The following is a 25,598-nucleotide window of genomic DNA, read 5'->3' as shown; positions in this document are numbered from 1 at the left end:
TATCACAACAAACCCTACTTAATTGCTTTTTGTCTGGGCTCAAACCAGAAATACAGGCCGAACTGGCTATTATTAGGCCCACATCTCTTTATGATGCTTGTGGGCTGGCCCGCAGGGTTGAAGATAAGCTAGCCCAAACCACCAAACTAAAACCATACTGGCCCTCCAAATCGTATACTTCTTCCACGCCATTAACCACTGCATCACCACCCTCTTCACCCCAGCAATCCACCATAACAGCTCCTCCTAAAAATACAGCTCCAGTTACGCCGCCCCTCCTGCCATCCCCACCGCAACCTTTACCATTCACAAAATTGTCACCGGAAGCTATCCAAAAACGACGTAAAGAGGGTCTGTGTTTTCGGTGTCCGGAGAAATTCTTTCCGGGCCACAAGTGTTCCCCGCCGCAGTTCCTTTTGATCGTCGATAACGACGACCAGGTCGAGATGTCTGAAGAACAATCAGATTCCGCCGATGCTGCCGCTCCCCAGTTCTTATCGTTATCCGACGCAGCTTATTTCGGACTCTCCTCAATGCAAACCTTACGTGTTACGGGATACATCAACAACGTGCCGGTAACTGTTCTGATTGACTGTGGTAGCACACATAACATTGTCCAGCCTCGTATTGCAAAACAGCTGCACCTTCATTCTAGTGCTCTCGAACCATTCTCGGTTATGGTGGGTAATGGTCAATTTATCCACTGTCAGAGCTATTGTCCAAAGGTAAACATCCACTTGCAAAAATCTCAGTTTCAGCTTCCCTTCTTTATATTACCTGTTGAAGGTGCCGATGTGATACTGGGTATCGCATGGTTACGAACATTGGGGTCAATCACAGCCGATTTTTCCATTCCCCAACTATCTTTTACCAAAAATGGCCATACTTGCACTCTGGTGGGTGAACCCATGTCGAAACCACTGTCTTCCAGTAGCTTATCCACTCTTATCCGCCATGGCTCAATTGCTTCTATGCACACTTTAACTTTTGACCCTCCACCATCCATGCATGACTATACACCCCAGCCATTGGATCCCCTTATTCGAAACCTACTTGACCTATACCAACCCATTTTTTCAGAACCAAAAAACCTTCCACCGAACCGACCTCATGATCATCATATACCCCTATTATCCGAAAACCAAACTATTAATGTTAAACCGTACCGTTACCCTCATTTTCAGAAACAAGTGATGACCCAACTCATCAACGAGAAGCTGCAACAAGGAATTATACGGCCAAGTCAAAGTCCTTTTTCTTCTCCGGTTTTATTAGTAAAAAAAAGGATGGTTCGTGGCGTTTTTGCGTAGACTATCGGGCATTGAATGCGGCCACGGTCCGGGATCGGTTTCCAATACCGACTATTGACGAGTTGCTAGACGAACTACATGGTGCAACTATTTTTTCGAAGATTGACTTACGCTCCGGGTATCATCAAATTCGTGTTGCTCAAGACGACATTCACAAGACAGCTTTTCGGACTCCAGATGGTCACTATGAATTCTTAGTAATGCCGTTTGGACTTACCAATGCCCCGTCCACCTTCCAGTCCGCGATGAATGAGTTATTTCGTGAGGTACTCCGACACTTTGTTTTGGTTTTCTTTGATGACATACTGATTTATAGCAAAAATAAAGAAAACCATCATGTTCACCTTCGTTACGTCTTCCAAAAACTACATGAAAATCAGTATTATGCCAAAGCTTCTAAATGTGTTTTTGGGGTTGAAGAAATATCCTTTTTGGGCCACAAAATATCCCGTTACGGGGATGCTCCTGAACCCGACAAAATTGAAGCTATACAACAGTGGCCATCACCAAATTCGTTTACCACTCTTCGGGCATTTTTAGGCTTAACCGGGTATTATCGACGGTTCGTTCAAGGATACGCTCAAATTGCTTCACCATTGACTGACATCTTAAAAACCAAGGAATTTAAATGGCATCCACAAGCTCAAAACGCGTTCATGCAGCTTAAGCTCCATATGCAAAACCTTATCACCCTAGCCCTTCCTAACTTCACCCAACCTTTTGACGTCACCACCGACGCGTCCGGTCAAGCCATCGGCGCTGTTTTGTCCCAAGATAATCAGCCTATTGCTTTCTTCAGTAAAAAACTTTGCCAAACCATGCAGGCCCAGTACACGTATACAAAAGAACTATACGCCATCACCGAAGCGGTCAAGAAATGGCGTCAATACTTGCTTGGCCGTCGGTTTCGCATCTATACAGATCATCATAGCCTCAAACACATCCTCACCCAAACAATTCAAACACCGGAGCAACAAAAGTGGGTAACGAAACTAATGGGTTATGATTTCGAAGTACACTTTAAACCGGGAAAGGAGAACACAGTTGCTGATGCTTTGAGTCGTATTGACATTCCATCTTTGTTGGCAATTTCACATCCGCAGGCAACTTGGTTGAATGATCTACGAACTTATTTCCCAAAGACAGCCGTCGGAAAAGCACTTGTCGCTAAAATCCAACAAGATTCGGTCGGGTTTCCACACCATGTCTACCGCGATGGTTTGGTATATATCCACGACAAATTATTGAACCGCCAATACCAGATTTACGAGAAAAATTATTGACTGAATTTCACGCTTCATTTCTCGGTGGGCATGGAGGTATAAACGCTACTTTCAAACGGCTTAGCACTTGTTTTACCTGGTTAGGAATGAAGAAAGATGTTTCAAGGTTTGTTAGGAATTGTGAAGTTTGTCAGTCCATCAAGCATCCTACTCACAAACCTTACGGATTGTTGCAACCGTTACCGACCCCCGAGTACCCGTGGACTGATATATCCATGGATTTCATCACGCACTTGCCGCCATCGAAAGGGAAAACTACCATTTGGGTTATCGTTGACCGCCTCTCCAAGTATGCTCATTTTTTTTCTTTACCATCATCGTATACCGCGATTTCATTAGCTACACTTTTTATGCGGGAAATTTATCGTTTACATGGTCTACCCAAGACCATTGTGTCCGACCGAGACCCACTGTTCGTTAGTCGATTTTGGAAAGAATTGTTTCGCTTAATGGGCACTAAGTTGTTGCACTCCAGCGCCTACCATCCGCAAACAGACGGTCAAACAGAGGTGGTTAACCGGTGTCTCGAAATGTATCTTCGATCTTTTGTGTATGATGAGCCAAAATCTTGGGAAAGGTATTTATATCTTGCTGAATTTTCTTATAATATATCCTATCATACTTCGATCAAAATGTCACCATTCAAGGCATTATATGGGAGAGATGTTGTTGCGCTTCACGATTACGTCCCCGGCTCCACTCAAATGGGAAGCATTGAAGCGTCTCTGATTGAACACCAACGGTTACTGGATGAATTAAAAAAATCTATTGAGATGGCAAAGGAGCGTATGGTCAAACAAGCCAACAAGAAAAGGAGTGATAAGGAATTTGTTGTCGGGGAATGGGTGTACTTACGGCTCCAGAACTATCGCCAACAGTCGGTTCAGACCAGGGAAAATCAAAAGTTGTCCAGGCGATTCTTCGGACCTTATAAAATCATTGAACGGATAGGTAAGGTGGCGTACCGGCTCGCGTTACCGGCTCAATCAATGTCTTCCATGTTTCCTTACTCAAGCAAAGTTACGGACCAGTTTCGGGTAGTAAAGGGAACTTGGCACAGTTTGATCCAAAGGATGAGATATCTCACTTACCAGAGCTGATACTCGATGTTCGTTTCAACAACCAGGGAGAACAACAAGTTTTGGTTAAATGGGAAAAACAAGCCATCGAGGAAGCCACATGGGAAGACGTTAAATTTCTTTGTCAACAATTTCCGGGATTTACCGACATTGAGGACAATGCGGGCTTTCAAGGGGAGGGGAATGATATGATCCAGGCTAACACAAGCCCAACTGATGAGAATAGCCCAAGCAATCCAAGGGAAGGCAGGCCCAAACGTAGTGTCAAAAGGCCGGCCCGACTGGAAACGTGATTAGCAAATTGCATCTTTTATTTAAGCATGTTGCATCTTTTTATTTCAGCATGTGTTCTTTGATTAACTGCATATGTTTTATTAGTGGGTTACATGGTAGGATAGTGGTATTGCATGTAGAGGTAGTGGCATAAAATAAGGAGAACATGGTGATGAACCAAGGCTCTCTTGCATGTTTAAATTCAGTCATTTTGCATTGGAAAAAAACACAGAAAATTGCCCCAAAAATTCTCTTGTTCTCTCTTGTTCTTTTGGAGTGTTTGCCTACTAGAAAAGGCTCTATCATTAACCCTTTAAAAGAAAAGAAGAAGAAGAACCTCAAGTTGCCCTCTTAAATGCTTTTATGCCAATTTAAATTTAAGAAGATATGACTTGAACGGTCAACACGGGGTTGTGATTTTATCATTTCCACACAAAACTGATATTTGAATAGTGTGTGTTTCAATAGAGAAAACCAAATTTATATTTGAATGGCAATGTATCATGTCAAGATGTAAATGATTTTAGCATGGCAATTTTACTTATGGATTAATCTATGTATACATTATTCTTTATCTTTCGGGGAGGGGGGGTTTCCACGGTCCTCCCCCTCCCAATCGCCGAGGTGATCCCACCTCGCAAACCGCCACCCAGCAAGCCTGAGTCTGGGGGTAAATCCGCTACCGTAGGAGCATTGGGAACGAGCAAAACTCGAACCAGCCACCTCCGAATTAGAATGCGGGCTGGTGGCCATTGGGCTGACACCCAATGGTTATTCTTTTATCTTTCTGTATTAACAAATTTCCTCATATACTTTGGATTAGAAAAATCAACCTTTTTTTATATTAAATAACTATTAATGAAAGTATCTCAAATATAGCTATCATATATTCTAGACTCATGTATCATTGTTAGGTGGTGTTCCTCTTTGTAAATCAAGGGAGTTTGAGATGGTTCAAAGTGGGGCACAAAGAAAAAATCTTTCCCCAAATAAACTTTTGCTTGGGATTGAACCCCACCAACAAAATCCAATAATTTTGTCATTGGCCAATTTTTTGCTATAGTATTCCAATAAAAGTCAATTCTCTTTGACCATAACAAAGCTTCCTTTTTTCCTTGTTGCCATCATACACACCTACTTACACAACAAACTCACTCCACACACCTGTTTCCTCACTTCTCTTTCTTACATGTAAGTATCATACATATCACTCCTGAGATCTTAGTCCAGTGGTCAAAAGGTCTGCCCTCCCTAGTGAAGATGCATGTTCGATTCTTGTTTGGGCCATTTTCGATGGACATCTGGGTGAAGGGACCTATCAGGGCATTAATGTCGGGTTCAAACCTTACGAGGGGCGAGAATTTACGGATTCCATCCAGTTCCCACGCATCAGGGAGGCATGGTCTCATTGAGGTCGAGGAATTGACCTTGGACATATAGCCCCGAGTAGGTTGGGTTTACATGTGAGATTCTTTGTCATTAAAAAAAAGTATCCTATATGTCAAGTTAAATTATGAGTGTTTATTGGTTTAGGTTTTGGTTTCCGCGAATCGGATACTTTTGGTCGAAACCGAAAAAGAACCGAACCAAATTCAAAGTTGGCAAAAGCGAACCAAAACCAGAAATTGAATTAGGTTCAATTTATGTAGGTTTGATTTACGTTTCGAAACAAAAATAAAAGTCATACCTTAACAAGATGGGTGCCCATCAGGTTTCTAGGTTTGTAACGGGCTAATTGTTTAATGGGTTGTACAAATAGGAAAATCTATAGGCCAATGCACGTAAACCAGGTTCCTCAATTTTATATGAATTGAGTTTTCATTTTAAAACTAAACCGGATATGTAATTCGGTTCAATTTTGAATGTTTCGGTTTGGTTTGGTTCGGTTCGGTATAATATGTTTGTAAACGAATATTAAATTCGGCTAGATTACACTACTTGATTCCCCTTATTGTTGCATTACAAACTTGTAAACTATGCTCTCTGATTAAGTAAGATTTTTTATTGGTTTTCCTATTAAGTCAAACCAACATCAACAATATTGTGTGCAATAGTCAAACCTCGTTTTGGTAGGAGTATAAATCATTTGAGGGTGTGGTGCATGAGGTTTAACTAAAGAACTCAAATGGTCATATTTTTTACATATACACACAAAGAGAGGAATTTAAGTGTTTCTTTTATTTATAAAATGTCTAATATAATGATTCAGGAAATAACATGTTTAACATACTCGGCTCCTTATAAACCAGTTTCTTACTTTCTTGATTATTGTAAATAATTGGAGTTTACATATTAATTACCATTACTTTATATACTCATGTTCTCCTCATTGATTATAATCCGTCTCTTAATCCCTTTGGGAGTTAATGTTCCAAATTATGTGTTCTTCTCTAATTTGTCTTCGTAATACCTGTGTATACAACCAAATAAAATTTTCTAATGTTTTTGACTAATTATCTAACAATATTTTCTTCGTAAATTGACAATTTTCTAACTTCTTTGGTATGGTTATACTCGGCTCTAAAAGCAATATTTTTAGTATTGTTTATTTTATTCTCTGTCATTTTTATTTAGGCACATAAAATTGTTAATTTTATTCTCTATCATGTTTATTTACATTATTAGACCACCTTTAATGAACCCTCAAGTTTTTTTTTTTTTTTTTTTTTTTCTATTTAACCTCTCGAAAAGGGTTTGGAGCTGCACGCGGGATCAGTATAAAAATAACTTTAACCCATCCATTTTCTCACTAAAACCTAGTGAGGTTGCATTACAATATGCCAAGTGTCCCAAACCTTATTTATTATATATAATAGATAGATAATAGATGTTGAATAAACGCTAGCGTTCGCTACTTTTCAAAGGCTAACACACCCCTAATCAAGAATCAAGATGACGAGATATTTAAAACAGTATGCACATTGCTTCACTCCATTTTTATTTTTAATAAACTGACGCATGAATTGATGAACCGACACGCTGTTACTTATTTTAGTATTTCAATCAATTAAAGAGAAATGAGTTACCCGTTCGGGAAATGATGTCAAGAATTGGAGAGTGATATTGTGTGTGAAAAAAATATAGATAATCCAAATAAATTAAGAGTGCCTTTATTTATAGGGTAGACGGTACCCTTTCAATTTAATCTCACACCTTTAGGCCACTTGGTGTAGGGGTCGTCCAGGCACTTGCTGTAGGGGTCGTCCAGGCCCGGCGACGCTCCCAAACACCATTCCGGGTGAAACGTCGGTGTTGAGATCGGCGGGGAGGAGACGACAAAGATGGGCACAAAAAAACAAAATCCCTCTCTCACACACATATACATACAACACACACACACACACACACACACACACACACATATATATATATATATATAAAGTATATTGTACATTACGGCTTAACGTACTTCACGTACAACAACGTGCGTGATTTGTTCTATAACATGCGTGATTAATGTTTTCAATATGCGTGATTATTGTATTTCAACATGCGTGATTTTGGATTTTTGAGTTATAACGTGCGTGCTTTTAAAATGAACGTGCGTAATTAGTTGTCGTATGTGATGTAGGTTAAGCCGTAATGTACGTTAACCTTCCTATATATATATATGTATATATATATATACATATATATATATACATATACATATATATAGGGTAGGGATATGGTAAAAAGTGTCCAAAGTGTAAGAAGTGTAAGAAGTGTTTTAAGCCATTGGATCTTTGATCTAATGGTTGAGATCAATAGGGTATTAAAGTGTAAATTGTGTTTTAATTAGAAGGGGCTTTTGTAAAATTGAAGGGCAATAGTGACTTTTCCAACATTTCAAATATGGTAACCGTTTCAAAACCACCCATCAAACTCCTAAAGATCAGCGAATTATATGTAACCGCCATCAATCTCCAAAAAAAAATCAGCGAATTTCTTCATACTTTAAAACATTCCCAGATTTTTAAAACGTAATCGCAGATTCAAGTCATGGTGTTTTATCTGGAGACATTGTTGATGGCGTGGTGTTTTATCTGGAGACATTGTTGATGGCGTAGTGTTTTATAAATACAAAACATTCCCAGATTCAAGTCATGGTGTTTTATCAGGAGACCTTGTTCATAGTGTGGTGTTTTAAACATCTATGATTCAAGTCATGGTGTTTTATCAGGAGACATTATTCATGGCGTGGTGTTTTATCTGGAGACATTGTTCATAGCGTGGTGTTTTATCTGGAGACATTGTTCATGGTGTGGTGTTTTATCTGGAGACATTATTCATGCCGTGGTGTTTTATCTGGAGACATTGTTCATGGCGTGGTGTTTTGTCTCCAGATGTTTAAAACACTATGCCATGAACAATGTCACCAGATAAAACACCACGCCATGATTCAAGTCATGGTGTTTTATCTGGAATCCCCAGCAACCTTCTATGAATATAACACCATACAACTTAATAGAACACCAGAATAAAACACTATGATACACATTAACCTGCATCGCTGGACTCCCTAAATATATTTTGTTCAAATCGGAGAAGATGATCTGAATCGGAGTTCAGAGAAGACGATGACGGAAGGTTAACAAGATGACGTGAACTGTGATCAATCCCTAAACATTCTCATCGTCAGTTTTTTTTTCAGTTATATTGTAAATCAATTAAATGACAAAAAAATACAATTACTAATCTACCCTTTTGAATTAATTAAGAGGAGGGACACTTGTCATTCCAAGATTATTTCTTACACTTCTTACAAAAGACCCACTTTTTACAGGATCTTCTACCCATATATATATATATATATATATATATATAGGGTAGTGATCCTAAGAGAAGTCCACCCTATTTGAGAAACTTGAGAAGCATTCTGGACCACACATTTTTCTAAGCTTTTCGTAATATACACATATGTATAGTTTAAAATTGACTATATACATATGTGTATAATTCAAGATTTGACAATATACCCTATATGTATATAATCAATTTTAAACTATACATATGTGTATATTACGAAAAGGTTAGGGAAAATGTGTGTGGTCCAGAATGCTTCTCAAGTTTCTCAATTAGATTAGTGCTTCTCAGATGATCCTAATCCTATATATATATATATATATATATATATATATATATATATATATATAGGGAGCCGCTAGAATGAGAACCACCTCGAGTTGTAAGAACCGCGAGAACTACACCCCACGGAGCGCCGTTCGCCATGATTTTTTTTTACAAGTAGATGTGTATATTATAAACACAGCCGTAAAAAATCATGGCGAACGGCGCTCCGTGGGGTGTAGTTTTTTACACCACAAGTTTGGTGAAAAAAAAAAGAAAAAAGAAAAAAATTAAAAAACACCAAACTTGTGGTGTAAAAAACTACACCCCACGAAGCGCCGTTCGCCATGATTTTTTTTACAAGTAGATGTGTATATTATAAACACAGCCGTAAAAAATCATGGCGAACGGCGCTCCGTGGGGTGTAGTTCTCGCGGTTCTTACAACTCGGGGTGGTTCTTATTCTAGCAGCCCCCTATATATATATATATAGGTAAGATCAAATAAAAAGTTTATTTTGCCTAAGTAGGATGAGAAGTAATCTTAACCATTTATTTTTCAAATCAATGGTTAAGATGAAAGTGTAGAAGAAAGTAGGAGTGCAAGGGTATCTTGAGAAAATCCTAGTTATAGACTTTCTCTCTCCACATGCAAGGTACATGCATATTTCACCCCCATTTTTTAAATATTCATAACTTTTTGTACGACATTATTTTTTCATAAAAATTTCACCGTAAAATCGAGCGTCTTTTTATCTTTAATTTGAGTACCATATTGATATATAAAATATGAAAACTAAAAAAACCCACTAAAATGTGTTGTATTTATATGTTGTATAACATTTTTTTGTGCTAGATTTTTGTACTGTATTTTTGTGCTGAATTTTGTTGTCTTAATTTTTTTTTCTCAATTTTTTGTGCTGGACTTTTGTACTACATTTTTTTTGCTGAATTTTTTCCTGCTATATTTTTTGTACTAGATTTTTTTTGTGTTATATTTTTTTGTACTACATTTTTGTGCTATATTTTTTTTGTATTGGATTTTTTGTACTAGATATTTTTGTACTAGATTTTTTTTGTTGTATTTTTAAAAAACAAAAAGGTGCCACATGTTATTTTCACTCCTATTTATAAGGACCAAAATGCCCTTCATTCATACTTATTAGGAGTGCCACATTTAATCACCACAATCCTTCTTAGGCTAATTAGGCAAAATCTAATTTTTAATGAATCCTTCCCCTATATATATATTAAGATCATCTCCCATTTCCTTAAATCCATCCTCTTTGTCCCATCCTCACACTCATCCTACATAGCCCTGATGTGAAAGTCCATCCTCTATCAACCACACCGAGTAGCCTTATTCATTCATAATCTTTTCTCATATATAATAAATTTAACCACTAATATGTTTCATGAACCATCATGTTTTTTTTTTCTATTTAACCTCTCGAAAAGGGGCGAATATGTAGAATCTAGCAAAGTTAAAGGGGCATAATCATTCGATGTTAATTTTAAGTGATTCATCATCATGCTGGTTCGAATAAAATTCCTTATCATGACATGAATCTTTACACCTTTTCATATGTAACCATCATATTGTTTTTATTTCATATGATATTTTAGGTTTTTGTTATTTTAGGTTTTTGTTTTTAAATGTTTAGCTTATTGATTTTAAACTTTTTGTTTATATTATTGTGTCTTTTTATTTATCATTATATCTTTCCTATATTTGCATCATTGTGTCGTTTCTGTGACTCATTGTGTCTTTGTATACTTCTTATTTTTAGGAGCTTTTGTAAAATAACTTACCATGTATATATATATATATATATAGGGCAATTATAAGAAGAAAACCATGTTAGTTAAGAAAACTAAGAAAACCAAATGAATGAACCTCATTTTGCCATGTGTTACACCTTTTTGCAGACGTGTTATGTGTAACAACCAGAGGTTGCCACGTGTTACGTAATAGCTTTTACTTTTTCATAAAAAAAGCAGAAAGTCTGCAAAAGCTGTTACACGTAACACGTGACAGCATCTGGTTATTACATGTAACACAGTCTGTAAAAAGGTGTAACACGTGGCAAAATGAGGTCTATTTGTTGGTGCAGTCATCTGTCGTCTTCGTCTTATGTCGAGTCTCGGGTTCGTCGGAGATCAAATTGGATAAGAAATCAAGGTTTTTGATGTCTGGCCGTTTGAGGTAAGCTGGCCGTTTGAACGAATGTGTCCGTTTGAGTCCTGTCCGTTTGAATGTCATTCGTTTGAAGGTTTGCTGACCGTTTGAGCATGTTCAAACGGTCAGGCTATTAGTATATATAGGGTTCAAACGGTTTCATTTGTAACAATCTGATTTTCCGACGGCGAAGCCCTGTCAAAGTGTATATGTACTGAAAACTGTTAAAGATCAATAAAACAAAGAATTAATAGTGAATACAAGCTGAACGAAGACCAAATCAACGTATTCCGCCTCTGATTCAGTCTGAGCACTCTTTTGATCGACTCGTTTAGGTTGCTACACGATCCTACAATTGGTATCAGAGCTCAGGAGGAAGAGTTCTTACTGTTTAGCTAGTTTTTCGCTCAAAATTCTGATTTCTACACCTTCTTTCATCAGTTCAGGGAGTTTTACCGGACAAAATTGGACAAAAACTTCACACTGTGTTCGGAATTGATAATAGACAAAGCTTTGAAAGTTTCAGATCGAAAATCGAAGTAAAACAGTTGAAAATTGGATGACCGTTTGAAAAATGATGACGTCATATGAACTTCCGTTTGAACTGATCGTTTGAAGCTGCCATCCTATCGTTTGAAAACATGTGGTTCGTTTGAGAAACAGGTTCCATCGTTTGAAAGTAGATCCCATCGTTTGAAAAATCAAGTTCCATCGTTTGAAAGTAGATCCCATCGTTTGAATCTGAACTCATCGTTTGAAATGGAACCCATCATTTGAAACCTACCGTTTGAACCTGATCCCACCGTTTGAAACTAATTCCATCGTTTGAAGCAGCACCTATCGTTTGAACAAGGCTTGATCGTTTGAAACTGAATCACTTTCTGTTTGAAAAAGGGATTCCGTTTGAAAAGAGGATATTGTTTGAACTTGGAATTTCGTTTGAACAGATTGTGTTGGAAAAATGGCAATGGTATTTGATGAACAGGAAAACTATTATTTTGAGAGATTTAATGAATGGTATCAAGGTTTTATGGATGACAGTTATAGAAATGTGAAAAAGGATGGATGGGTCAAAAGATTTAAATATTTTGTGAGTTTGCAGAATGAAACTTTGGAAGCGTTAGAAAAACGATATGGAGTCTTACTTGAATACTTGAAAAAACATGAGATATTTTTATCAGATGGTGAAAATATAGAGAAGTTTGCAGATGCATTACCTGTTGAATGGAGTGAATGTTTGGAAAATTTAAGAAAAGATTCAAATTTTTCAAAATTACATCTAAACAAATTCATCAACAAACTTAAATCTCATGAAGTTGAAAGTACAAAGAAAAGAAAAGATATGATTAACGTGTTGGAAAATCATTTGATGGGTCTCGGTTTAGATATGATTGAATAAGTGAACAAAAGGATCATTGAATGTGTCAGGGAAAAATATGTTATGAAATACGACATCAAAAGAGGTTGTTATATTGATAATAATGGAAATCCTCTTGATTTCGTTAAAATGTTTTGTGCAGGTACATCCAAAGCAAAGGAAGAAGGAGCTTCAAAAGCTGAAGAATTTGTGAAGAATGAAACAGTGTGCTTTAAATGTGACAACTTCAAGACTGTCAATGACAAACTTGTGAAAGATGCGAAAAGTTTGGAATTGGAGATCAAGAAGTTGAGAGATAAGAAACAAGCTGATGATCAGCAGATTCTTATGTTTCGTGAAAATTGTGAGAAATTGAAAGCTGAAAATGACAAACTGTTGGATGGGTTGCACAGTTTGACATTTGAAAACAACGGTTTGAAAGAAAATGTTTAGGTTTTTGAAACCAAATAGAAATCATCAAAAAATGACGATTTCTGGATAAAACTTGAGAACAAAAATCTGAAAGCTAATGAGACAAAATTTCAAGAACAGTTAAAAGTTTTGGAAAATGAAAAATCTGTTCTTGAAAACATGAAGATTGAGAATGAAAAAGCAATCAAGTCTCATCTTGAACGAATTTCTCAGCTTGAAAAAGAAGTTGAGAATTCAAGAATCAAGATTGATGAACTTGAAAAGAAGTTGAAAGGTTTTGTGACTTCATCTGACAAGTTGAATTTTCCTTGTCCAAAACCAATCAACTCTGTTCCAATAAGTGACGATGTCACAAACTTTGACAATGTCAAAGTTGAAGATTGCGATGAAAAATCTGATGATGAAAATGAAAAATTAGAAAAACAAAAATTGTTTTTAAATTTGAAAGAAAAATTTCAGAAAACTGTTCTACAATCGACTGAAAAGGGAGAATGCTCTAAGCAAAAACCTTTGAAGAAGAAAGTGAAACAGAAACAAAAAATTAAGAATGAGAAAAATTTTCAAAAACATAATAAAAGTTCATCAGATCGATCATCCAACCGTAATGAAAAATTACAAAAAATAAAAAATGAAAACTCAAAAATTGTTGGTAATAAGTGGTGCAGATCGGTCCACAGTGCTCAAACGTCAAAACCAGCAAACTTGAGGAAGGAATACCACCAAGCTAAACAATGTTATGATCTGAGCATTTGGTGTGAAAAAGGTGGTAACTGGTACGATAACAGAGTGTGTTACAGTTGCGGATATCACGGACACATTGCTGTTAACTGTCAGTATTGGAGTTATGAGACCAGGAGGTGCTTTAACTGCAACATCAAAGGTCACATTGCCAGAGATTGCCCAAGGAGATCGAATGACAGATTGAGGGCTAATTCTCAGAAATTGGCAAAGATTCCAGTCAAAGTCAAGCCTCATGAACAGAAGGTTTTAAAACCTAAAGTTCAAGGACAAAAGATTTAAGAAAAGAAAGTAAAGTTTTCACAGGGGCAAAAAGACAGACTGAGAAAAAAGAGAAAGAAGGCAAGAGAATATCTCGAGAAGATATTGTCCTCGGGTTCATCCGTTGGAAAAAATAAGAGTTCTGATGAATCAACTTCCTCGGCTGCAAAGTCAAGCAAGATGAGTTCATCAGATATAAATTTGAGGAAGAAAGAGGATAAGAGGAAGAAGAAAATGGTCGGCGATGAATCTGACAGGTCAAAGTCAGACAAGCCACCTGCAGGCAATGATTCTGGTTCGTGGAAGCCAGAGGAGCCATTGGTTGAGGTAAAAAAGGAGAATTCAGATTTAACAATGGATGATGCAAATTTTCCACCATTGTTGAATAAGAATTCGAAATCACCCAAGGACCGTCAGGCTTGGGTGAATCTGTTTAAATGAAAAACCTGACTTGCCGGAGTTCCCAGGTTGGTAAGCGTGGAACATGAATCAGCATATTTCTTGAGAAATTTCACTTTGGTGATTTTTCGTTTTACATGTGGTAAATCAGGGACATTAAGTTGTACTTGATTTTCTACAAGTATCATGTTGAGTTTTTTTTTTTAAACTGATAGCGTCAAATCTATTATGAGTTTGATGAAAACATGATGATGAAGATAACCCCGAACCTACAAATGGTTGTTACACAAACTAATTTTTCCGGAAAAACCATTTTGATTGAAACAAACTTAAGTGTTTTGAAATCTAAATGGGAAAATAGTTTGTTGTGAGGGGGAGTTCTGATTGTTTTTGCATGAGAATGGTGATTTGAGGTAATTCACATAATGTTGTCAAATTTCTTGTATAGTTTGTTTTCAATTTTTTCCTCAGAAAATCAAAATTGAAACATATTTTGATTTTAGGGGGAGTAATAAAATTTTGAAAAATTTAAAAAATTGAAAAATGAAAATGAGTTTGGTTGCAAAAAGAGGAAATGATAGTACATCGGTGGACTATCACAGCATGCTAGAGATTTGTAAAGTCAAAAATGTTTTTAAACAAGTCTTACTAATGATGTGTCAGTCGACTTCACACAGTTAGTAAATTGTATTCGAGATATAAACCTAAATTCAAACTTGCTTAGTTTGTGGGGAACACTACTTGGATATATAGGTAACCCCTGAAATCTCGTTTGAAAGGTTTCTTATTCTGATATACTAGGTTTTTCTACTCAATGATGTCTGGGTATTATTCCGGGACTTCTGCTGAATGGAAGTTCTGACCTAGTCCTTGGATAATACTTTCTTCACATGCTTGAAACATAGCATAAAGCCCTCAGCTGATTAGACAATAAAATTGATAATCAGTTGTTGTAGCTAAAAGATCTCCTAAAGGGGACACACTGCAAAGTCGAAACTGATATCTCTCTGCGCATACGTAAGTATCGACCTGAGATCCCTCAGTTCTCGCACATCCCCTAATTTATATACAGATATCATTCGTAGTATACTTACCTGTAAATCTGAATATTGAGATCTGGATACGGGAGTATATTCAAGAGGTGGGACACTCAAATAAGTTTAAGTGCTAAGACATTAAATACATATCTTGAATCAATTGAAAATTTGTGTAGAGGTTTAAGTGGACAACAATACTGACAATCAGAAGTGAATTTGTTTCTTAACACTTGCTGATTAATAAGATCAACGGTGTTAGTGATATGTCTCAAAATCCGATATGATCCTCTTGCACAATATCACAAAAATAATGTTCCATTTCTGTATTTCATTGACGTGCTGTCGTGGGTCACGCAAATTTAATCCCCAAACAACTATAGATAGTGGTAAGAGGGTATCAAACTTAGGGAGTATGTGGAAGGTATGTCAGTTGTATAGCTTTGTACTTAAACTAATATTAAACTAAATTGCAGAAATTAAAATTCAAGAGTTTGGATTGTTGTTTTAGAAACTAAATTAAAAACTAATTCAAATCAAATGTTGGTTGTAAAACAGATTAGGAGAGAACAATGATCACCTTAGGTTTCAGTTTCTTTAAACAATTGTGTGTAATTCCAACTAGAAAGAGTTACATAGACATAACTCGTGTATAGATGATTGAAGTGATAAAAGGGGACAAAGTACTCGGATTATATAAACGCGAGGTTGTTTCCCGATGACCAATTAATCAATAACCAACCCTAACCCTTCCCGTGATATCTCGATTGCCAACGGCACCAAGAACGTACGATTAAGACTAGAAATTGCAATATCGATTAACAAGTTACAAACAATCAAACATACACCATGATATTCAAGCAACGCAAGTTATCATTCTAGAAATTCAGAAATAAAACACACAAAAGTTCAAGAAACCTTCACCTAAGATGATCACCGAAGAGTTTAGCCGGACATGGCTTGGTGAATCATCATCATAGCAAATCCAATGTTCATACGAATCGAAAATACAAACTGGATGATAGAAAATTGTTCAAAACCAAGCAAAAACAGCAAAAATCGCCCCCAAGATGTTCTCTAACCGTCCAATGATAAGGAATGATGAAAAGACCCCATCAAACTACTTAATTGTGGCAGTTACATGTTTCTTCGCAGATTCCACCGTAATTTACGGCTCCACCGTAAATTACGGTGGACAGTAAAATGTTACGGTGTGTAGAGACTGTGTTACGGTGGGGAACAAATGAAATCCAGGTCCACCGTAAATTACGGTAGGACCGTAATTTACGGTGGTGAGCTGACTTGTCTTCTTTGTTTTGTCTCTTGTTCCACGCTCGACCCGTTCATCACCAAAGTCTCCAAAACTGCATTTAATCCGTCTTTTAGCTCCCAAACCGCACCTGAAAGATAAGCAACAATAGTTATCTAATTCAAGATAATTACACGATTAAGTGAAGGATTATTTCATCTTTTAACATGCTTAAGGGTTGTCCAATGGACCACCCGTCACATCCCCACACTTAACCGTTGCTTGTCCCAAGCAACTCATCAATTCAATTTCAAAACAAGTGATCAAATTAACCCAAGCAAACATGCAATCTTTTTACTAACCCCTTTTTAACACCCAAGCAATGCACCCCTCTCTAATTCTCTCCTCTCGGCTACAAGTGAAAACTAGCAAAGATAAGCTAGACACACACTAGGCAAACGGGTGGGTGCACAATCATAAGCTTGTACCTAAATCGATCATTCTCCTAAAATGGGTCAAACATGAATGCAAATCAAAGGGACTTCAAGGTTGTAACGCGGCTAGGTGTATAGGTAGGAAATGGAATATATATGAAGTAGCGAAAATTCGACCCGGTCTTTTTTATTACAAACATAAACAAACGAACAAACAAACTTAACTACTATATACAAGACAATTAAACTTCTCTTTTTTCATTGCTTTTCTCTTTTTTTTCTTTTTTTTTAATCAATCAACCATACAATAAAGCATTAACCATATCTACTTCAAACTAGCAAAACTACTAATACTATCACTACACTATAAGACCGGGTCAAATTTGGGTAAATTTTTAAGTAAGTACCTAGGGGAACAAATGATAAGCTTTAAAGGCACAAAATGGGCAACTAAATGTCCAAACCTCCGCCCCTCTCACTACCATGCTCATATATATACTTATGAGGTCCAACCCCCCAAATCCCACACTCGCTCACACCAACGACGAGGCTACCTAAATGCCCTTATCCTTTCTACATTCATGTCTAACTAATGGACTCAAATCGCATTTCAGCACAAGTTCTAATGCACCCCCACCCGTAGCCACTCTCATCAAAGACAATCATTATTTATATACAAGTGTGGCTACAACTCTCACCAAGAATGAAAAAGGTATCAAGGGTTGCCGGTGCATTATTTGGGGTTAAATTAGGGCGTTTAAATTCTCACATCATTTCGCTTGGCTCAAAATTTTTCAAAAACTTCAAAAATTTCCCCCATCCCCACACTTGGGATACATTGACCCCAATGTATGGCTTTGGGAGGCTTTGATCACTAAACTCAATCAACATCAACATTTGCTCAAACACTCAAACCCCAAATTTCTTTTTGTATTTTTCATTTTATAATTTTTTTATGCTTTTCTTCTTTTTTAACCCGACACCACCAACAAACACCAACCCAACAACAACACAATCATACACAACCCATCCTCCCAACCATACTCAAAATAAAATCACAAATATGTACAAATTATACAAAAGAAAGAGAACCACGTGATTAGTAGTAGCGTGGTCCTGGAGGTCCAAAGATGGATGACATCATGTCATTCCATTCTCCAAATCCAAATGCGCCGCTGCTACTCCCTCCTTCTTGTTGCCTTGGGTCAAGCCATTGAGAATGGTGAAGTGGTGGAGTCGGATATGAAATGCTACCATCATAAGGCGGTAGCGAGGCATAGTCCACATGTTGTGGATCCTCAACAACCGGCCTTCCGGCATGCCAATCCGCATGCATCCTCCTCGCCTGATCATCATGATATCTATTATTAGTGTCCACCTCTCGAGAGTATGCGAAGGTACGGTTCCATGCCTCTTGGCGATCAAAACTATGTTTTAACGCCCGCTCCATACTTGCGCTATTCCTCGTGTTTTGATCAAACAATTTCCTCTCCGACCCCGACCATGTATCAAAAATAGATGCCGGGGGACGTTGACTTTCAATCACCTCTTGCATTGTACCACTATAAGCCCACCCCGGCTCATAAGGTTGTTGCGCATAGTCATAGAACATACCACCGTGACCTCCACCATAACCCCCTTGACCCACATTCAAGTTCACCCCGCCTTGCGGTTGCTCCTCATAATCTTCATCCCCGCTTGGGATCTCTGCTTCACTCTTGGGTTCATCCTCTTCACCCGGTAACAAATCTCTCGCATTCGCCTTAAGAGCTCTCCACCTTTGGCCTTCCGACTTTAACTTGTGATAACGCTCCGTTTGAGTATACGTCCAAACATTCCCCAACTTATCCAACGTAAAAGGCTGGTGCCTTTTTGTTACTCCCCGATCTTCAGATGTTATCGCCTTCTGTTGTTTCATCAATCCCGTAATTATTCGACAATACGGGACGATGTCTCTTCCATACTTATTCCGACAGATCCATAAGTGGTGCATGATAAGATAACGTATCGGGAAACGTGGAGCCCCATGCATCAACGAATATAGAACGGGTACCTCCGGAAACCTCACCTGTTCTTTGTCTCCCCTTCGTGGAAGGACATTGAGAAGACAGATTGTATGCAACAATTTAGCTTCTATCTTCAAATTCTTCCGGTATAGAATACCACTGTATTTACCGGGTAAAAATATTGCTGCCAACATATCATTCCATCTAACATGTTTCTCCGGTTTGAGCAAGAGATCATCGAGAGTGGGAACCATGTACTCACGCGCCGGGAGACTATCATACTTCCCGAGCTTCTTCAAAGTGTCGAATGACATCTCCACTGGTACCCCGTGCACCTCACCAATCAACTTCATCTGTGACGGCTTGTTAAAATTGTGACATTTCAAAGTCGCCATCCATTCTTGTATCTCGGTCATAAACAAGTTGCTTTTGTCTTTGTCGAAACATTTGAGCGCTGATTCCCATCCTAACGCCCGAAACTTATCAAACACCCCAAATTGTTGGAACTCCACTTCCCGAACCTCTCGTTCACAAATGAAAGCGGCTGCCTTGTTCTTCAACTTATTCATGCAGTCATGGTAAAGTGTCGGTTGCCACTCCTCTGCTTGATCATCTAATGGACCCGAATTCCACACCGGCTTTTCACTCGGATCCAACTCCATCTCTTCTTCACTCCCACTCTCGCTTTCACTTATACGACCCATATATTGCCTTTTTTGCGGTGGTTGTTCTTTTTGTTTGCCTTTCCCTTTTGATGATGATGAACTCGATCCCGCTTGTTCCTTTGTCTTAGCCATTTCCTACACACATTAGACAAGCAACAAAAGCAAACACAAAATTTAACCCTCTTTTCCAAAACATCCCCACACTTGCTTGTTATCATGGTTGTAGATATTAGTGAACCCAAAGTATATCAAAAAATTTTTCAAAAATTGGGCATGGTGTCTCTACAATGTAAAGACACCCAAAAGTTCACTACTTTAACCACAAATCTTACATCTACAACCATATCTATGTTCAAATAATCAATTTCATAACCATATCTACAAAAATGCAAGTGGGTAAGAGCAAATAACCTAAATCACCTTACTTTTCACAATGTAGCATCAAAATATAACAAATAAGCTTTCATACCTTTGTTTGAAGATGCACAAGTGCTTGTGAAACTAAAACTCCAAAAACCCCCAAAAAAATCTCGAACTAGGGTTTGGGATTCGGACCCAAAAACAGTGTTTTCTCCTAAATCTCTCGTCAAAATCAACAAGCTTGTGAAAAATTAGTCAAGTTAGACTAAAATTTCACTTGATTTGGACAAAAATTGAAGGAGTTATGAAGGATTGAAGGTAGAAGAGCTATGGAGGTTTGTGGGTTTTGTTTGAGAGAGATGATGGTGATAGGTAGAATGTGGAATGCAAAGAGTATGTGTGGCTGGGGTTAACTCTCGTGAGTTTGTGTTTTTTATGTTTTTTTTTATATATATGTGCCGGACCCCAAACGACGAACATGGATTTTCTCCGCACCGTAAATTACGGTCTCACCGTAATTTACGGTGAGACCTGAAACTTTATTCTTCGCCGTAACTCAGTAGTGTTTTGCCGTAAAACCCCAAAATTTCCAACTTCCACCGTAAATTACGGTAAAACCGTAATTTACGGTATGAGCTGAACATTTTTTCTCATCGTAACTCAGTCTAAAATCACCGTAAAGATCCCACTTTTCCCAGTTCCACCGTAAATTACGGCAATACCGTAAATTACGGTGGGAACTGGGCAAATCTTCCTTTGCCAAACATTGAGGTTTTATGTGAAAATTTTTAGATTTTTTTTTAATTTTTTTCGATTTTTTATGTTTTTTAATTTTTTTTCAAAAACTTGTAAAAATTACCCTACCCCCTCAAAAATCCCGTGTTGTCCTCAACACAATGTTAGAATAATTCGTGACCCGAACATCCCCACACTTGTTTCGAACACGGATTTCGAGGAACTATGGCAATTGTGCAAACTATACAAAACAAACAAAACAAAATACTACTATGTACACTACCAAACCTGGGCCTCTCATGGTTGTTCCTCATCGATCGGGCGTAAGATGTAGCCCGCTTTGTCAAGCTCCAAGTTATTGATATCGTTTCCCTCCAAGTACGGCTTCAAGCGGTGCCCGTTCACCGTTTGTTGTTTCAATGTTTGCTCGTCTTGGATGTCTACATCACCAAATCGCCCAACTCTCCGAATGACATACGGACCCATCCATTTGCTTTTAAGCTTGCCCGCGAACATCTTCAATCGTGAGTTATACAACCAAACTTTCTGACCCACTTCGAATGTTTTCTTTCTCAATTTCGCATCATGCACTTTCTTGAGTTTATCTTTATAGGCCGATGCACATTCGTATGCCTCATCCCGAATCTCTTCTATCTCGCTCAATTGCAACTTTCTTAACTTACCCGTCTCATCATAATCCGCGTTGACCGTCTTGATCGCCCAATGTGCCCGATGCGCCAACTCCATTGGCAAGTGACAACCCTTACCATACACCATCCGGTAAGGTGTTGTGCCAATAGGTGTCTTGTAGGCCGTTCGGTATGCCCACAAAGCGTCATCTAACTTGCTCGACCAATCCTTTCTATCCGTTCTTACCGTCTTCATGAGGATCTCTTTGATTTGACGGTTGGACACTTCGACTTGTCCACTTGTTTGCGGATGGTAAGGTGTGGCAACTCGGTGGTTCACGCTATACCTTTTCAATAATTTCCCGAAGTTGAAGTTCTTGAAATGCGAACCACCATCACTTATAATAATGTCACACCCCCAAAATCCACACGCGGAGTATCACCGCTTGGGAGCGTGACTGACCAGGATCAAGCCACCAATCATATTGAACAAGCAATTAACATTAGGTAAAATAAATGTAAACCATCCATTCAATACGAAAGGTGTTCAAAACATAACCATAGTTTCAAAATGTAGCGGAAGCATAGTAAATAATTCAACAATAGTTAATAGTTTTAAACGTCGTAATAGTTCAGTGTAAAGACCACGATCCTTGTCCACAACGACCCGCTTCTCCAGTGCTAGCTCCAATTACCTAACGATCTGCAAGGCATGTAACAGAATGATCAACAAACTAGTTGAGCGAGTTCACAGTAATTAAATGCGTAACAGTAAGTAACGGGTGGCTCTACAGGGCCAGTAGTAAGTTATACAGGTGGGGGCTTCCCATTGTTATGTGACCACTAGACTATTCGTATTATCCCTGTTCTTCGTCCGAGAACAGTAGCGCGTACCACGTAGGTGTTATCCCAACCTACGGAATAGAAGTAAGTAATGCGTACACGTAGGTCTTACGTGCGTATCCTTTGTAACGAGGATAGTAATTGGCATGTGACCACGTAGGTGTTATCCAACCTACGGAATAGAAGTAAGTAATGCGTACACGTAGGTTTTACGTGCGTATCCTTTGTACCAAGGATAGTAATGGCATATGACCACGTAGGTGTTATCCAACCTACGGAATAGAAGTAAGTAATGCGTACACGTAGGTCTTACGTGCGTATCCTTTGTAACGAGGATAGTAATTGGCATGTGACCACGTAGGTGTTATCCAACCTACGGAATAGAAGTAAGTAATGCGTACACGTAGGTTTTACGTGCGTATCCTTTGTACCAAGGATAGTAATGGCATATGACCACGTAGGTGTTATCCAACCTACAGAACCGTCCTGACATCCGAGGACCATGATAGATGATAGTCTAGGAAAAGCATTTGTACGTTCTAAGTCAATTGAAACCTTTAACCCATTCCCACGACCCGGGAATCCCATGCCTTAGTAGGAGTGTGAACTCACCTTGGTTTGCTCGGTATGCTATGTTATGCACTCACAAGTATTTCAATCAAGTCCTATCGTGTGCACGTATAATATCAGTTCATGTTCGAAACAATACGCACGTAACATCATAGTACACGTAAGCAACTAATCACATTCATGCAATTCAAGTCCTATATCAAGAGTTTTCTCAGTTTGCTTTGACCTAGTTATTCGTTAGCAGTTGTGTTACAGCGTTGATCAGAGTTATTAGAATTTACATGCACAGATTTGTTCCGTTAACATACTACACAGTGTTTACCAATTTGATAGTGTTAAGCACTTAACAGTTTAACAGATACAAACAACTCAGATCATATGTCATAAGCATTCAAAGATCAGGCAAAGCTTCAAGAAGTTCGGACCCTTGAGTCCATTAATTAAACTCGGGCCCAATGACATCCTATTAAACTCGGACCATAGACAAGCTATTAAACTCGGACCATGAACAAGCTATTAAACTCGGACCAACATTTGAAGATTAAACTCGGACCATGAACAAGCTATTAAACTCGGACCAAGGTAGTCATTTATACTCGGACCAATATTTAAACTCGGTCCAATCAATAAACTCGGACCATTACAATTGATTATATTCGGGCCAAGACAAGTTATTATATTCGGACCAAATCAATTACCATTATGTTCGGACCATTTTGATCCATTAAACTCGGACTAGACAAATCAATTATATTCGGACCTCTACAATTCAATTAAACTCAGGCATTACATATTAACATAAACTCAGACTATCATGCGTGAATTTCAATTTGCACAGAATTCAATAGGATCAGAACAGTTACGTTTTTCATTCAACAAACCCTAAATCAAAACATATGACGGCAAATCACAAGTTCATTCAATCGATGTTAAACCACAACAATCACCACAATGTTAACCTATCAAGCATGCATCTAATCATCATCGTAATCTCAACTATCCAGGATTAAATCACAGAATATCACATGAGAAACTAGGGTTTTCCAAGAACACAAGAATCAAGAAATCAATAAACAATCAAGCACAAATCATTAACAATGATTAAACAATTACCTTGAATGATTCTAGAGGAGTAGAGTGATCAAACTCGTGATGATTATCTTGGTGATGATGATGGTGATGATTGCTAGAGCCCAAGAAATGAGAGTACGTTCTTTGGTTTTGGTGAAAGTGATTAGTGAATGATTAGGGAGGGGATTAGGGTTAAGTGTTACTAGAATTTCACTAATTGCCCTCTACACCCTCAAGTACTATATTTTACAATAGTGCACCATTCCAAATAATTACACAATTTCACCACCAAGTTTACACATTTGACAAGTTTATCAAATAACAACCAACTATGCACAATCAAACAATCAAAACGTATATAATTTCATGGAAATCAATTGTGCAATTACATAAACGTGCAATAAATACGAAATAAGATCTTAGAAATTCGAGTTGTCACAAATAACCCGCGGGATTCCAAAGCGAGAGAAGATGTTGGATTGAACAAATTTACAAACAACCGAATGGTCGTTTGTTCGTGTTGCAATAGCCTCAATCCACTTCGAGACATAATCCACCGCTACCAAAATATAAAGAAAGCCATTTGAATTCGGGAAGGGACCCATAAAATCTATACCCCATACATCAAATATCTCTACAACCAAGATTGGTTGTAATGGCATCTCATCCCTCTTCGATATGCTACCCATCTTTTGGCAATTTATACAATTTCTGGCGAATTCAATTGCATCCTTGAAAATGGTGGGCCAATAAAACCCACAAGAAAGAACCCGATAACCTGTTTTATGCCCACTAAAATGACCCCCACAAGCGGACGAATGGGCATGAGTCAAGATTTCCAACACTTCCGTTTCGGGCACACACCTCCGTATAACTTGATCCGGTCCGATCTTGAAGAGATCCGGCTCATCCCAAATGTATTGCTTCACTTGGACCATGAATTGTTGTCGACGCTTTTTGGTCCAATGACTTGGAATGGCACCCGTGGCTAAATAGTTGACATAATGAGCATACCACGGTGCAACGAAAGTGGAAACGGCTAAAAGTTGCTCATCAGGGAAACTTTCATTAATTTCACTCACATCATCGGTCCCTTCCACCGGAATCCGAGACAAGTGATCCGCTACTACATTCTCACTTCCCTTTTTATCTCGGATTTCTAGATCGAATTCTTGTAACAATAAAACCCACCGAATCAAACGTGGATTCGCGTCCTTTTTCTCCATCAAGTACCGGACCGCACTATGATCCGAATAAACCACCACCTTGCTTCCCCAAATATACGAGCGAAACTTATCCAAAGCATACACCACCGCTAGTAATTCCTTCTCGGTTGTGGTGTAGTTAAGTTGCGCTTCGGATAAAGTTTTGCTTGCATAGTAAATAACCACTGGTTTCTTATCAACCCGTTGACCCAAAACTGCACCAATAGTGGTGTCGCTCGCATCACACATTATCTCGAACGGCTTTGACCAATCGGGTGGTTGCAAAATAGGCGCCTTGACCAAGTGTTCCTTCAAAACAGTGAAAGCTTGCATACACTCGTTAGTAAAATCAAATGGGACATCTTTCAATAACAAGTTGCATAAGGGTTTGGTGATAACACTAAAACCCTTAATGAAACGTCTATAAAAACCTGCGTG

This window comes from Helianthus annuus, chromosome 11 (genome assembly GCF_002127325.2).
Source record: "Helianthus annuus cultivar XRQ/B chromosome 11, HanXRQr2.0-SUNRISE, whole genome shotgun sequence".
NCBI classification, from domain to species: domain Eukaryota; kingdom Viridiplantae; phylum Streptophyta; class Magnoliopsida; order Asterales; family Asteraceae; genus Helianthus; species Helianthus annuus.
Note: the sequence above shows the minus strand (reverse complement) of the source record.